The following is a 14,353-nucleotide window of genomic DNA, read 5'->3' as shown; positions in this document are numbered from 1 at the left end:
GTGATAATCTGTTGCTGGGATTTGTTTTTGCTTTTTTTTCACTTTAGAGGACTGTGCTGAATTTTTGTTTGGTTTTATTCTTTAAAACTCCCAGACTGGCTGGCCAACAGCTAACCCTGACATTTACCACAGCTGTCAGTTCAAGTTACTCCATCTGAGAGCAGCATCTCTATGATCACTTGGAGGTCAACAAATTAGAGTAATTTCCAAATCTTTGTGGGGCAGAACTTGAAGAAATAATGCAAAGATGAACCTGCCTCTCCTGATATTTTCTTCCTTCACCCTCCCTCTGCTCCATACCTAGTATTGGATTTTCATTTTTATTGTTTTATTTTCATAATCTTGAGTGGACTTGGTCCAGAAGGGCAGGTTATAAATATTTAAATAAAGAAATGAAAACACATTTTGTCTGATGCAGTTGCATACCAGGATGGAAGAGCATGTTAACAACCATTAGCAGAGAGAACATTGTTCCCTTACTGCCTGCCCCCATTCCTTGTTGAGGCACTCGTTCAGGAAATGAAAATTCGGTGGCATGGTCTTGGGAGTCTCCATTTTGCTAATACTGTTAGCAAATACTGTTATTGAATGTTGATTAAACTTTTATCGGTATGTTGCCTGGGAAAGGAGAGGAGGTTATTCAGGGCTTCCCTCATGGTGGGTAAATACTTTGAGGGGAAGGAACAAATTGGCTTATTATTCTGCCTCATCAGTTGTGCGCTTTTTAGTCTGTCACACTTTATCTACTGTTTTTTCCACAATGTGTTGTGCTCAAAGTAGCTCTCTGTGGTTCCCTTTTGAACCCTTTCCTATGTGTGCAACTTCAGCTCTCCCTCTTACTCCCTCTTGCTTGGGGGCTCTTTGCCTATACAGAGAGGTAACATAGTCCACAGCGATGTTGCAGTTCCTTTCCTTAATCTTCTGAGCCACACATCCTGCAGCAGGGGTTTATGTAGCTCTGGAAGTAATAGCTGGTTTCTTCATTTTAGAACATGCATAGCAGGCCAGGTTGATGCTTCTCAGTTAGCAGCAACTCTGGCTGCTGAGGAGGTAGGTTGAATCTAACATTCCCTTTCTGGTATAATCATGGTACTTGTTTTTTTGTTACTTACAAATATTGTAGTTCATGATTGAGACCAGTGCTTGTAGTAGGTGGTTAATCTGTGCAAGTTTTGATCTTATGGAAGTGGGTGGGTTTGTATGAGAAGGAAATATTGTTTGATGCTTGATTATGGTAGGCAAAGAGAAGTTATTAGTTCCCTGCCCCAAAATCCATATTCTGAGTGTGAGTAGAACGTATCTAGAGCTCCAGCATTTATAGTTACAGAAAAGAAAAATGTTGAAAATTATTGAGTGAAATGAGGATGAAATGACTTCAAAGATTTCTTACTTCAGAACCACCTTTATTTATTTATTTATTTATTTATTTATTTATTTATTTATTTATTTATTTATTTATTTATTTATTTATTTATTTATTTATTTAATATCCCGCCTATCTAGCCAACTCAGGACCACTCTAGGCGGCTCACTTCCCTTCTTGCTTTTATTTGCTGGTCGTTATTAGCTGTCTGCAGAACTTGAGTTCAATTGGGATGTAATTTGCCTGAGCTGCAAGTGATTTGGGAGTGGCTTATTTTCCTTTGGTGGGTGTGGGTATGGATATGGATAGATAGGTGGTCAGAGACACAGGGGCAGACACACACAGTTTGAATCTCACTATAATCACTGGTTGAATAAGTTTTTGAAATAATACACAACCTTTTGAGTAGAACTAGATGAACATACCGCAAGCTGTGATTGTTTTGAAGAACTGCCATCACATCTGTGAAAAAGCTATCATCTGTCTCCAGACAATAGTGATGGTAGCTGGGATTCAACCCCTCCCCCCAGCCATAGAATAATAATCTTGGTGCAGTTTATGTGCAAAATGTGGTGTCTAAATGCAAAAATCTATGCTTACTGCACAAGCTAAATTCATAATGCTAAGGTATTTTTAGTCTTTCTCAGTGAATATTGCCTTTAAAATACTCATTGAGATTCTCTTCTTAATGAAACAGGTTAGATCAAAATTCTGGTCCCAATTAATCAATAGGGCTTACTTATAAATTCTGTTCGTTAAAAAGATACACTCTAGTTAAAAACATAATGTGGACCATGAAGGGAAAGGGATGTTTCTAAGATGAATGTTGTTACTACCACCACTGAGAATAAAATGGGGCACCACTTACTGGTAATATAGTCTAGAATAGACATGGGGACAAATATAATAACTAACTGCTATATTAATTGAATATTGCTGATTTGTCAGATATTCGTACTTCCATATTTGTCAATTTAACCTCCCCTCTCTGCATACTTCCCTGGAGATCACCTGTTCCTTGGGGGCATAGGCAGAGAGGGAAGGCTAGGCTGCCTGAAGGGAAACCCACGCCCTTGTTTTTAAAGACAAAGATGGTGATTCCCTTCAGGTGGCTTTCACTGTCTGTCTATACCCCTGCAAGTTGATCTGCAGTGGCATAGACAGGGTAAGCAAGCCTGCCTGCCCGAAGGGAATCCCCTTCTACAAAGACAGCGGGGGGTATTTCCTTCTTGTAGCTTGTCCTATCTGTTTGTGCCTCTGTGGATCAGTTTATGGGGACATAGACAGACAAGGGAAGCCTTGCTGTCTGCAAAGACAGTAGGGGGGGGGTGAGGATTCACCTTGGATGGCTTGCCGTATCTGTCTGTGCCCCTGCAGATCAGCTTGGCTACCTGAAGGGAATCCCCCCGTCTTTGCAAACAGCAGGCTTACCACTTGTGATCTGTAATGTGTAACACGTATGAAGACATTGCAAATTGCAGATGTGTGTGGTGAGGCTAATAAAATATTTAGTGAGCTCATAACTGTTGTGAATTTATTTGCACAACTAGGTCAGTAATTCATCAATATTACAATTTTTGCCTTGTGGTAGGCGAAAGGACAGTGGATGGAGAAAAGGCTGAAGCTGGCAAAGAACACTTTGTATTTTTCTTATTTTTAGAATACCAGGTCATGTCAATAGAATCCTATTGTGGAGCTGTCTTGTCTGCTCTGCTCTTGAGCCTTTGCATGTGAGTCTGTATGTGTCAGTGTTCATAGAATGAACGAATATCTCAGACTGACAAGGCAGCCAGCAGCACAGCTGATGATTAATTGCCCTTTTAAAATTGCAATTATGTCACTCATCCGATCTCATGAACATTAATTCTTGATTTGCTGCCTGAAGAACTAAACAGAATAAGGGATACCAGCAAAATGTAAGTAAGAAAAGGAAGACTTAGCATGATGAGATCTCCACTTGCTGCCATCTTTTAAAAATCATTTTCTCCATCTTATCTGTATCCTTCTTAAGACTCCTTCTCTTCTTCTCAATTCAAACTTCCTTCATTGACCTTGTTGCCAACCACAGACATGCTACCTAGAGGGATTGGATAGCACTCACTAATTTCGTATTATTACTATCTTAAATGAATCACATTCGCTTGTTACATTTTTTTTCTTGTCATCCAGTCTCACAGTTAGAGGTGTGCAGAAATATATCTACTGATAGCAAAAGGCTTTTTACTGTGATGGGAAGCATCATCTTCCCTTTCTGAGATCTTATGCAGTGTTTAACTAACAGCAAAGATGTAAGCCTGAGAGAGAGATGCTACTGCTGCTGCATCCCATAGTTTTAGGAAGTTGATTCCTTAGGAAGTGACCTACTCTAGTCGAATCCTTGTGATTCTTAAGAAGAGTGATGAGGGTGATAGTCTGCTTGAATCATATCTGTTACACTGGTTACTGTAGTAGCCAGTGTTATGAATTATTAGTTTCCCTGAAACTGAGTTATACAGGTGAATAATATCTATAGACCTGTGGTTCCCATCCTTTTTTGAGTTGCAACCCCCTTTTATAATAGCCAAGTGACCTGCAATACCTGCTTCACAATTGTATAAATAGGCTGTCACCATTCCTGTCCCTGATATGAAGGGACCATTGATGCTGCTTCTGCTCACCCTCTTTCTGCTTCTGCCACTGACTCCTTCACCACAACTTCAAACAGGCTTGGGGGGGGGGGGTTAAAGGTAGGGAGAAGAAAAGACTTTGAAGATGGGCCAGGAGTGGAAGGACGTTGTTGGTACCCAGTGAGGGGGGGGGAACCTTAATGTAGAGAGGATCCCCCTGGCACAAAGCTTTCCTTGCACCTGCTGCAGAAAAGGCGAGCCAACGTTTTTTTTTGTCCCCCTCCTGGGGGTTTATTGTGCGGTGTGTGTGTGTGTGTGTGTTCTTTTCCTTTTCCTCACCTTCTTTAGACTATCTGGAAGTAACATATCATAGATGAAATCCCCTTCTTGTGGAAGCAGCAGCAATTATATCTTTACTGGCATTTCTTTGTCTGTTAAAAAAAAACCCAGGTCGTCCTTTCTCCCAAAGGTCCTGTTTCTCATACAAACACATACTCACTAACTTTAATATCTTGCTTCGAAAGGTCAAGGAACAAATTGTTCGAGAAGGACTACAGGAGCGCCTGGCGTGCTCTAGTCCGTGGGGTCATAAAGAGTCGGACACGACTAAACGACTAAACAACAACAAAGGACTACAACACATATAAGATGTTCCAGCCCACAGACTCACACATTTTGCTTACTTGGAACCCTGCCTAGTCTCCAAGGATGTGGCATTGTAGGTCTTTATTTTGGGGCTGTAGTGCTTCCTGGGAGAAATCAGCCAGAGTGCTGAATCTAAAGGTCAGCAAGAGTATTGCTTTCACTTCATGAGCGCCCTTTTGCAGAAAAGGGTATGGAAGCCACTTCTTAGTAACATGTTTCATAAACTTGGGAGCCAAACCTGTCTGTATCATAGACTGCATAATTTTGATATTCATACAACATTATGTACAGCTACAGAAACTTTTCAGAACAGGTTAGATGAGTGTTGGGCAGATGCAGACAACTGAAGTTGAGGGGATGGTGAAGTCTGTTATCAATTCTCTGCAAGAGTCCAAGTTTTATTTATGTGTTGTTCCTGTATATTTGCAGCAGCCTGTCCTGGTTCCTCAACAGGATCTGCTGAGCCTTGTAGCCTATTTGTCACCAGATGTCCAGGGGCTATAGCATCTGACATGGTCCTTGTTGATGTGGGTGATGACCGATCTGGTATGGGTTTCTGTTTATTTCCTCTCAATATAATTGATGGTTTGGTGGACATAGTTGGTTTGGCTTCTCAGCTGAGAAGACTGTCTGGCTTGAGAGACCCTTCAGGTAACAATACTACCACCAGCATAGCTCTCAACTTCACTAAAGCATGCAGCCCCTTCCATCTCAACAAGGCCTGTGTCCATGGAGGAGATAATGATGATGACTTTGTGTTAGGAAGATGTCCATATAGTAACCATATATCCTGTTTATCCGTAAGAAAAAGTTGTATTTTTTAACTCAAGAACATTTGGATATGGTATTGGCAAATGTGAGAAAAGATCGGAAGAAAGTTATGGATCCCAAGGAAGGTAATATTGCTGAATGAGAGAAGGCAATTCTCATTTTGGGTGTAGATTCATCTCCTCAAGGAGCACAGATGCTTAGTTCATTTTATGACTTCTAAATTAATTATCGTTTTAGACCTTCATATGTAGTTCATAGAGCTCTGAAGACTGTATTAGCAATGAAATTGTAGTGCTTTGTTAGGTGAACAGTCCAGTTCTTTTGTCTGCCTGACATTTCAGCTTTATGGACTCAAAGACAGATAGTTCCTTCTCCCAACTCTTTCCGTCAGTAATGTGTCAGGCCTTCAGAGGCATGCTGACCATTTTAAGGTAGGATCTTTTGACTTACGCTTAAGACCTTTATATAGAGAGCATTGAGTTCTGTGGTTGCATGAGCTTGGCAAATAGGGTGGAAAGCGGAAACCTGTGAAATTATACATATCAATGGATTCTTTTTACTTCATACTCAGAATATTATTTATTTGCTCTTAAACCTGTCTACCATCCAGTCCATTTGTACCTCCACTGCACAAACAGTATTCAGTGCTTAGTTTTGTATGTACATACCTTAATTGTATGTAGATATGAGGCAATCTGATGAATTTAAAGAAGCATAGTCAATTATTTCTCATGCTACTGTTGACCTCTGGACCAAGCCAAACACATTGTGTGCCTGTAGTATGTAAATAAGGTCATTGGTGGGTTTTTTAAATTGGTCAATGCTCAAGCCCTCAGGTTACTCACAGGACTGTTTATTTATACAGTTGATGAAGAAGTAGTTTTTGTTCAAGACTTCAGAGCAATCAAGATCTTAATATGCAATTTGCCTTTTGAGGAAGATAGAGGACATGCCAGTGATAACATCCAAAAGATCTGCATCTCATTTCAAAGAGAAACCTCTCAGAGGTTTTCCGCAGTCCACCAAGACAAGTGTACAGTTGCCATACTTCATGTAGACTGTGACTACATAGTGAGGGAAATGTGAATTAACTCACCTTCTCTTGCTGTAAAGTTGCATTGGGACATTTGGTTGTCTCTGATATAAATGGTCATAGAAACGGGGAGGGGGAGCCTTCTACTTGCAGTTCTATTTGAAGCATCTGTAGGTGGTGCAGTTCAGAGGAACTGCCTTAAAAGGAAAGTGTTGCTTATAGACTACCCCACAGTACTTAAAACATATACAGTTTAATTATGCAGTCTACACATTGCCCCCATCCCCACTGAGCTGGGTATTCAATTTACTGTCCTCAGAAGAATGGAAGGCTAAGTCAACCTTGAGCCAGCTACCTGAAGCCACTGGGATTGAATTCAGGTTGTGAGTAGAGTCTTGACTGTAGTACTGCAGTTTAATCACTAGGTAGCTTATCTTTCCAGAGAGAGAAGAGTTCTTAAGCTGTCAATAAATCAATGACTAAACAGGACTGTGAGGGAAGGAATTTTTTTAAAAAATAAGCAGCAGCTTAGGGGAGGAGAGGCTTTGCACCTTGTGTGTATATGTGCATGCATTCTCCCCTCTTTTTGTCCACTACACTTCTTACACTACTCTCTTTTCTCCTGGCTGGCACTTCTCCTTCCACTCTTCCCCCTTCCTTTTCTACAGACAAGTCATTCTAGCATCTGCACAGGGAAAAAAAACTTTTGAATCTTTCTGGCAAGAAAAAAGCAGTAGCCTCCATCCAGGAATGAAAATAGCCAATTTGCAAGCCAAAAAGGCTAGACAGATTCAATTTAGCCTTTGTGTCATGTGGACAGGAAAAATTAATTCAAAATCACTTATTTTCTAAATGAAGTGAGTCCCAAAGTATTTGATGGTGTAGTTGGGCTTCTAGTTTCTGGAATACATTGCCTATATATTGTGAAGAATCTGGGGAACATGGGAGGTGGACTCCATCTTTAGTGAGGCTTGTGTGAGCCTGTGGAAATGCTTTCTGTTTGGTTCTGTTAGAGTTTTGTTTGCAGAAGTAGAAGAACATGCTTTCCTATCCCATGGAAAGAGAACCTTCAAGGACATATTTGAAAGGCTAAGTCTTGTGCCATTCTCATTAAGAAAATGCTCTCAGCTGTGGTGGGGTAGGGCTGGAAAATGTAATTGTCTTTTTGAAGTTTCTGGAAAGAATAAAGGTCGATTGGTTGTTAGTAGAGATTGGGTATTCGTATATGAATTCCCCCGCACAGGTGGACATAATGAGGGTCTGGCCCTCTGGGGCCAGACTGTCCGTTCATTCTTCCGCTGCATCACGGGCTACGGGCTCCCTTCATGTTGCACTGGAACTCGCAGTCGACTAGCCACTCTTTGACCTGGCAGGGAGGCTCGTCATCCCACCTCCTGCTAGGAGTGGCTAGTCGACCGTGAGCTCTGGAGTGATAGAAAGGGAGCATGGAGCCTGCGGCAGCAGTGGAAGAAAGAGTGGACAGTCTGGCCTCAGGGGGCCAGCCCCTCATTATGTCCACTTGTGTGGGGTATTCGTATACGAATATGAATACCCCGATCTCTAGTTATTAGAAAGGAACATGCTAGGAATTTTTAGGCCAACATCCTGTTGCTTTGCTTTAGCATTAGAGATGGGGGATTTGTATTCATCTTCTGAGGGAGACAAATACAGTGGTGCCTCGCTTAACGAGCGCACCGTATAACGATTAAATCGCATAGCGATCCGTTTTTTCGGATCGCTAATGCGATCGCACAACGTTTTTCCTATAGGGAAAAATTCGCTTTGTGAAGACCGGTAAGCGTTTCGCTTACCGATCTTCGCAAAATGACCCCCGCCGATCAGCTGTTCGGCGGCCAAAATGGCCGCCGGAAGCCGGGAAATGGCCTAAAATGGCTGTGCGCAGCGTTTTCGCGCCCTCGTTAAGCGAGGCGAGGGCGCGAAAATGGCTGCCGGCCATTAGAAAGCTTCGTTGAACGGTGAGTATTTGGCTCATTTGGAACGCATTAAACCATGTTTAATGCGTTCCAATTGAAATCCCTGCCCCGTTCAACGATGCTTCAGCATAGCGAAGGTTAATCCGGAACGGATTAACCTCGCTATGCGAGGCACCACTGTACGAAGCCCACTATCACAGTTGGCCAGCCTGATTAAACCCTCCCCCTCAACTGGCTGTCCACCTACAGCTTACAGTGTGGTGCGTGCTGCCATTGTTCTCTCCGTGCCAATTGCGGAAGTAGCCTGGCTGGGGTTTCTGTGCCTCCCTGTGCCGCTGGTCAATCCAACGACAGGGCAGGATGACAGGCCTCTTTGCACAACTGCTGATTGATCTGCAGTGCATGAAAGCATGGAAGCCCAGCCGGGCTACTTCCGCAGTTGGCACGGAAAAAAGAATGATGGCACCACATGCCACGCTATACGCTGTACGTGGATGCCGGGTTGTGAGGGGAGACAAATACAAATCCCCCATCTCTGTTTAGCATAGTAAGTCACAGAGTATGCCCATTTGAATCAATGGAACTTAAGGAAAAGTTAAAAATCATCAAATCTCTATTGATTCAGTGGGCCTACTCTAGTGTGATTTACTACACGAAGCAACAAGATTTTAGCTATTGCACATAAAGGAGCTAAAGAAGTTACTTTTGGTGTACCTAGGAACCTTCATGGCAGGATGTTTTGATCTACCATTATTCTGCCTTGCTTGGTAGCATTGCACTCTGCTTGTGGTTAGAAATTATTGTGTCCCCAATGCTGTTAAGTAAGTACTGGATAATAAAGATAGCTTTATTGTTTTTATATGTGACCTCTTTTTTTCAAACTTGCCTTAACTTAGATTTTGCCTTTTTTGGCTCCTTTTTGAACTTTTTTGCTTTTTGAAGACTTTAATAAAATGGAGCTTTTTCTCCACTTAAAGGCCAGTTTATTGAGTTTGAGATTTGGTAACAAATCCAACTTTTCCTCTTGACTACATTCTGGGGTTTTTCAGTTTGTGCATGCGTAGTGGTAGCAGTTTTACCTCCCTGGGCTGGGGTGAAAGTAAAGTGATACCCTTATGGGTTTTGGAGTTCCTGGAAGCACAATATAGTCAAAGCAAGGCTAAGGCTGGTGGGAACCAAGGCTAAGGGCTTCCCTGGAGGTTTGTAGCTAGATCCATAATCTGATTGGCCTATGTCTCTCATACACTCAGGAAATTCAAAGTAATATGACAGAGGGGCTGGAGCAACCCCATGAAATCATAACATATAGAACAGTTCTGAGTGTTTCTATGCCTGCCTGCTGTGCTCTGTCAGCTGTATGTCAAAAGGTGAAGATAAAACAAAAGCAAATCATGCTGCTTGTATACTGCCCCATAGTGCTTTAAACACTCTCTGGGCGACTTACAAGTTAATTATGCAGGCTACACATTGGCAGCCCCATAGCAAGCTGGGTACTCATTTTACCAACCTCGGAAGGACAGAAGGCTGAGTCAACCTTGGCTACCTGGGATTGAACCCTTGGTCGTGAGCTGCAGTACATTGCACTACGAGGCTCCACAATCATTGAGTTGTGGTTTTTTAAAGAGAATCCTCTGTACTACTATTTCCCTATGATTGGGTTCAGAATAAGCACAACCAATCTTCCTGTTCATGTGCTTCTCTTGCCTCTTATGCTAGTTATGAATGATGGTTTCAAAATGAGGGGTTTCAAAATGATCTCATTTTAAAAAAAATTCTTGTAAATCAGAAGGTAGTATGTCACTTGTGGGGGATTGCTGTGATATTCATATGGCTCTATACAGCTTTTTTTTGCCATTAGTAGAAACTGATAAGAATGACAACGTTCCCAGAAAAATATCACCAAAACCCTCAACACATGACAAAATGTTGTTTTTGCTTAAATGTGCCAGCAATGTGTAAGGCAACTTTGTATTGTTCTCCTGTCTTCACTTAACTTCAGAAAAACGATGTAAGGTGTACTTGGCTGAAAGATACCAACTGGTCTAAGAAAATAGAGTAAGTTTTGTGACTGAGCAGAGACTATTCTGAATCCAGAAATTTAATCCTTATACTGTATTGCTTGTCTCTGATTAGTGCTAACTGTACAAATTTTGCCAAGGATGAAACATATGGGTTGAAAAATTATGAATGCGCCTGATTTGCATAATATGTGTATTTGCATATTATACAAATAAGACTGCTGTGATTTCGAACTGGAGCAGAATTTCCTTTGAATTGTATTCAGAGATTTGCAATTGCTCCACTTGTAGAGTCAAAACAAACCCTTCTGACAGGAGGAATTTGTACAGGAAAGGATTTTGATGGTGCCCTGGGCCTAGTGACTGAACCCACAAGTCCACTTCTCTCCTTTCTGCCGGTATTAAAAGTGCATTACAGAAACAAGTAATGTTTTATAATAACTTTTTTTTCTGAAGTCATTCTCTTAGTGCTAATGTTGATTTAATAAGGTTCCCTTATTTTCTTTCTTTCTTCTCTCCTGCCAAGCACCATCCCCCGTCTCTTAATTCAAAATGTCTAATTTTGTGCTTCACAGTTCTGAACACGTAAAATTAGTGACGGGGAGATGAAACTGGATGGGAGGGGCAAAGTCTAGTGCTATGTTGGAAGTTGTCAGGGACTGATTCAATAAGGTATAAGGGGACAGAAGGCATTTTTGACAATATGAGGAGGTTTCTAATTAAGAGGCAAAGCTTAGTGTCTTAAGGCAAAGAGTTGTTTGTGTGTGGAAGATATGGCAGCACAAGAGAGAAAATGGAACATCAAAGTGTTGATTCTTTAAGTGGGTTTTGCTTTTTATCATGTATATTTAGAAAGTGAGGGAGGTAAGTGAGCCTTCAAAAAAAACTTTTAATTTAGTTTTGGTATTTCATACAGTCTGAGGGAGCTGCATTGGGGGAAAAAGGTCCATATTAATTAGAAAACTGTGAATATTAGTCTTCAGAAGCAATCTTTCATACTCCATATGTTTTGTCTGCAAGTGATCTGTTCCTTCACCTTGTTTCCATTACTGAGCAAAAGTCACTTTGAGGAAGAAGAGAAAAAACATATAAAATAGGTATAGACAGAAATCTGACACATCTCTGAGCAGGGACGTGCACAGTGAAAATGTTCATATTTCTTTTGTTTCAGATTTGTTGTGGGAGTTTTTTGCCTCTTTCAATTTAATATTTTTCATATACAGTGGTGCCTCACTTAATGATGTTAATTGGTTCCCCAAAAAACATCGCTATGGGAAAACATCGCTAAGCGAAACACCATTTCCCATAGGAATGCATAGAAAACCGGATAATCTGTTCCAATGGGAACGGATTACCATCCTTAAGTGAAAATCGCCATAGGAAACATCGCTAAGCGAAACACGGTTCCCCCATTGGAGTGCATTGAATAGGTTTCAGTGCATTTCAGTGGTTTTGACAGGTCCGTTTTCGCTATTTTTAAAGTGTCTTAAAATGTTCAAAAACTGTTTAAAATGCTTGGAATCGTTAGTGCACCTTGTAAAACCTTTGCAAACTTAATTTGGCTTTGTTCTGAGTCTTCGTTAATTTTTGGTGAATTCCCCCCCCCCATTGGAATGCATTGAACTGTAGGTTTGACAGTGAATAAAGCACATACATGTGTCCCCCTTCTGGCAAAAACTGAGAAAAACAAGCAAGTGAATAATGGCAAAAAATACAATCAAAGCCCTCCCCCTCCAATATAATTATGAGAATATGGGGAGAATTCTTGCTTCACATTTAATGTGTTCTCTTCTCTTCTTTGAATAAACAGGCAGCAATAAATAATCCAAGAAAGGAAAGGACAACAATGACAACAAACCCTCAAAATAAAAAAAAATCACCAGAGAACTTGCCCCCCCCCCCAAAAAAAGAGATAATTCTAAAGAGGCATTCTTTCACAGGCAGTTGCCTAAGATCTGTTTTAAAAATACTCCACATAAATTGAGGGGGAGGGGAATTTCCTCAAAATTCAAGAAATAAAGGAAAGTGGCCGAGATGGAGAGAGACAGGTTAGCAGGCAAGCAGCAATCCAACACTGGAGGCATTCAAGAGCAATTTTGACAACCACCTGGCAGACATCCTTTGATTTGGATTCTTGCCTTGAGCAGGGTGTTGGATTCAATGGCCTTAGAGGCCCCTTCCAACTTCACTATTCTGCGATTCTGTGATCCAAGAGGGAAGGCACCAGGAGTTCAGCACATAGTAAGAACTGAACCAAAGAGCACTTCCCACTGAGGTGCAGGCCTTGTTCAGATTCAGAATTCCTGCTCCTACCCGAAAGATGTTTAGAGTGGCTGCTGACAGCCATTGTTACGCTATTGGATGAAAAAAAATCCCAGACAATTTGACATTGAAGGGTTAACATGAAAGAGGGAACACAAAAGGAACATGAACGTTTTGCATGGCTGTCTTTTGAAACATGAATCTTAGTAATCTGTAGGGTCTCTTTTGGCAGTTACTGAAATCAAACTGAACTACAGAGCATAGAACCTTTTTGTATTTAGGGGTCTTTAGTTTAAAAATGGAATGTCCATGCCTACCTCTGATTCATAATAACATGATCTTGATTTGAAAAAAAATGTTAAAATTATAAATTATAATTTCTAAACTTCAGGAGGAATTTCTGAGGATTCACACTGTTTACCAGGGAAATAGACTGCCTTAGAGGCATTTTCTCTCCTTTGCTGGAAGTTTTTGAATGGAGGTTGGGTGGCTTTCTATTGAGTTTCTTGTAGTAGGACATATTCTACATCAGGTTTGGCTAAATGACTTTAGAGTCCTGATATTCTGAACACGAATCTCCAGTTTTTTGCTGTTACCTCTCGTGCAAAAATGGTAAAGCAATTTGTAGGAGGCTCTGGGACTTCCTAGGTTTGTGGAGGTACCAGAGAGAGAGGGAGAGAGAGAGATGGAAGATGGAGAACATACAAATGACCAAGTGAAGACTGGGCTTCTTGCTTACAGGCAGAGGTGCAGCTGATCAGGAAAGAAGCCAGTTTGTAGGCAGCAAAAATTACACACATCATGCCAGCTTTCCATAGCCAAGCAGACACAGTCAGAATCTTCGTTCATCTAAGTTTTTAGTTTTGTGAAATGATGTGGCATCTTCTCTAACTATGGACTGCATGTTTTGATGACTGAGGTCAAATTGTGTTTGAATTCTGCAATCTTTCATTTGTTGAGAGTAAAGATAAAACAAATTTCTCAGTGATTCTTAAGTTCCACAGGAGTGTTTGTGAAGACTTCTTATGTAGAATTACAGTGGGGTCTCTACTTAAGAACTTAATCCGTATTGGAAGGTGGTTCTCAAGTTGAAAAGTTCTTATGTTGAATCTGCATTTCCCATAGGAATGCATTGAAAACCATTTAATCCGTATCTGCTCTTTTCCGTCCATAGAAACTACAGTGGAACCTCTACTTAAGAACTTAATCCATTTTGGAATGGTGTTCTTAAGTTGAAACGTTCTTAAGTTGAAGCAAAATTTCCCATAGGAATGGACTGAAAACCAATTAATCCGTTCTGGCTGTTTTTTTGTTATGTAGAGGTGTGTTCGTACATTGAAGCATTAGTTCCCATAGGAACTAATGCAAAGCTGGTTAATACGTACTCTACCACTAGGGGGAGAATTTTTTTTTTAACCTAAGATGACCTAAGGTTAAAAAAGCAGGAAAGGTTTTTTTTTCCTGTTCTTATCTTGGATTTCTGTTCTCAAGTAGAAGCAAAATTTAGCAAATGGAGCTGTTCTTAAGTTGAATTGTTCTTAAGTAGAGACGTTCTTAAGTAGAGACCCCACTGTAGTTGTTTCCATGTGGGTACCTGTTCATGTTGAACAGAAATAACTCTCATTGCTTACTTTGAACAGACCACACAATAGTTGTCATATGGCAACAATTCAGTCAGGAATGGCCTGAGGCTAAACCAACTAATCAGTCCTCTATATGCT

General features: G+C 40.9%; 1 protein-coding gene across 4 annotated transcripts in view; it reads left to right on the top strand.

Annotated features, from left to right (window-relative positions):
• The window catches only part of CHCHD6 (coiled-coil-helix-coiled-coil-helix domain containing 6), a 341,446-nt gene that overhangs the window by 71,605 nt on the left and 255,488 nt on the right, over positions 1 to 14,353 (top strand). The gene's annotated exons all lie outside the window — the stretch shown is intronic.

The sequence above is a fragment of the Pogona vitticeps genome, chromosome 2 (genome assembly GCF_051106095.1).
Source record: "Pogona vitticeps strain Pit_001003342236 chromosome 2, PviZW2.1, whole genome shotgun sequence".
Lineage (NCBI taxonomy): Eukaryota > Metazoa > Chordata > Lepidosauria > Squamata > Agamidae > Pogona > Pogona vitticeps.
Note: the sequence above shows the minus strand (reverse complement) of the source record. Positions and strands in the feature narration are given on the sequence as shown.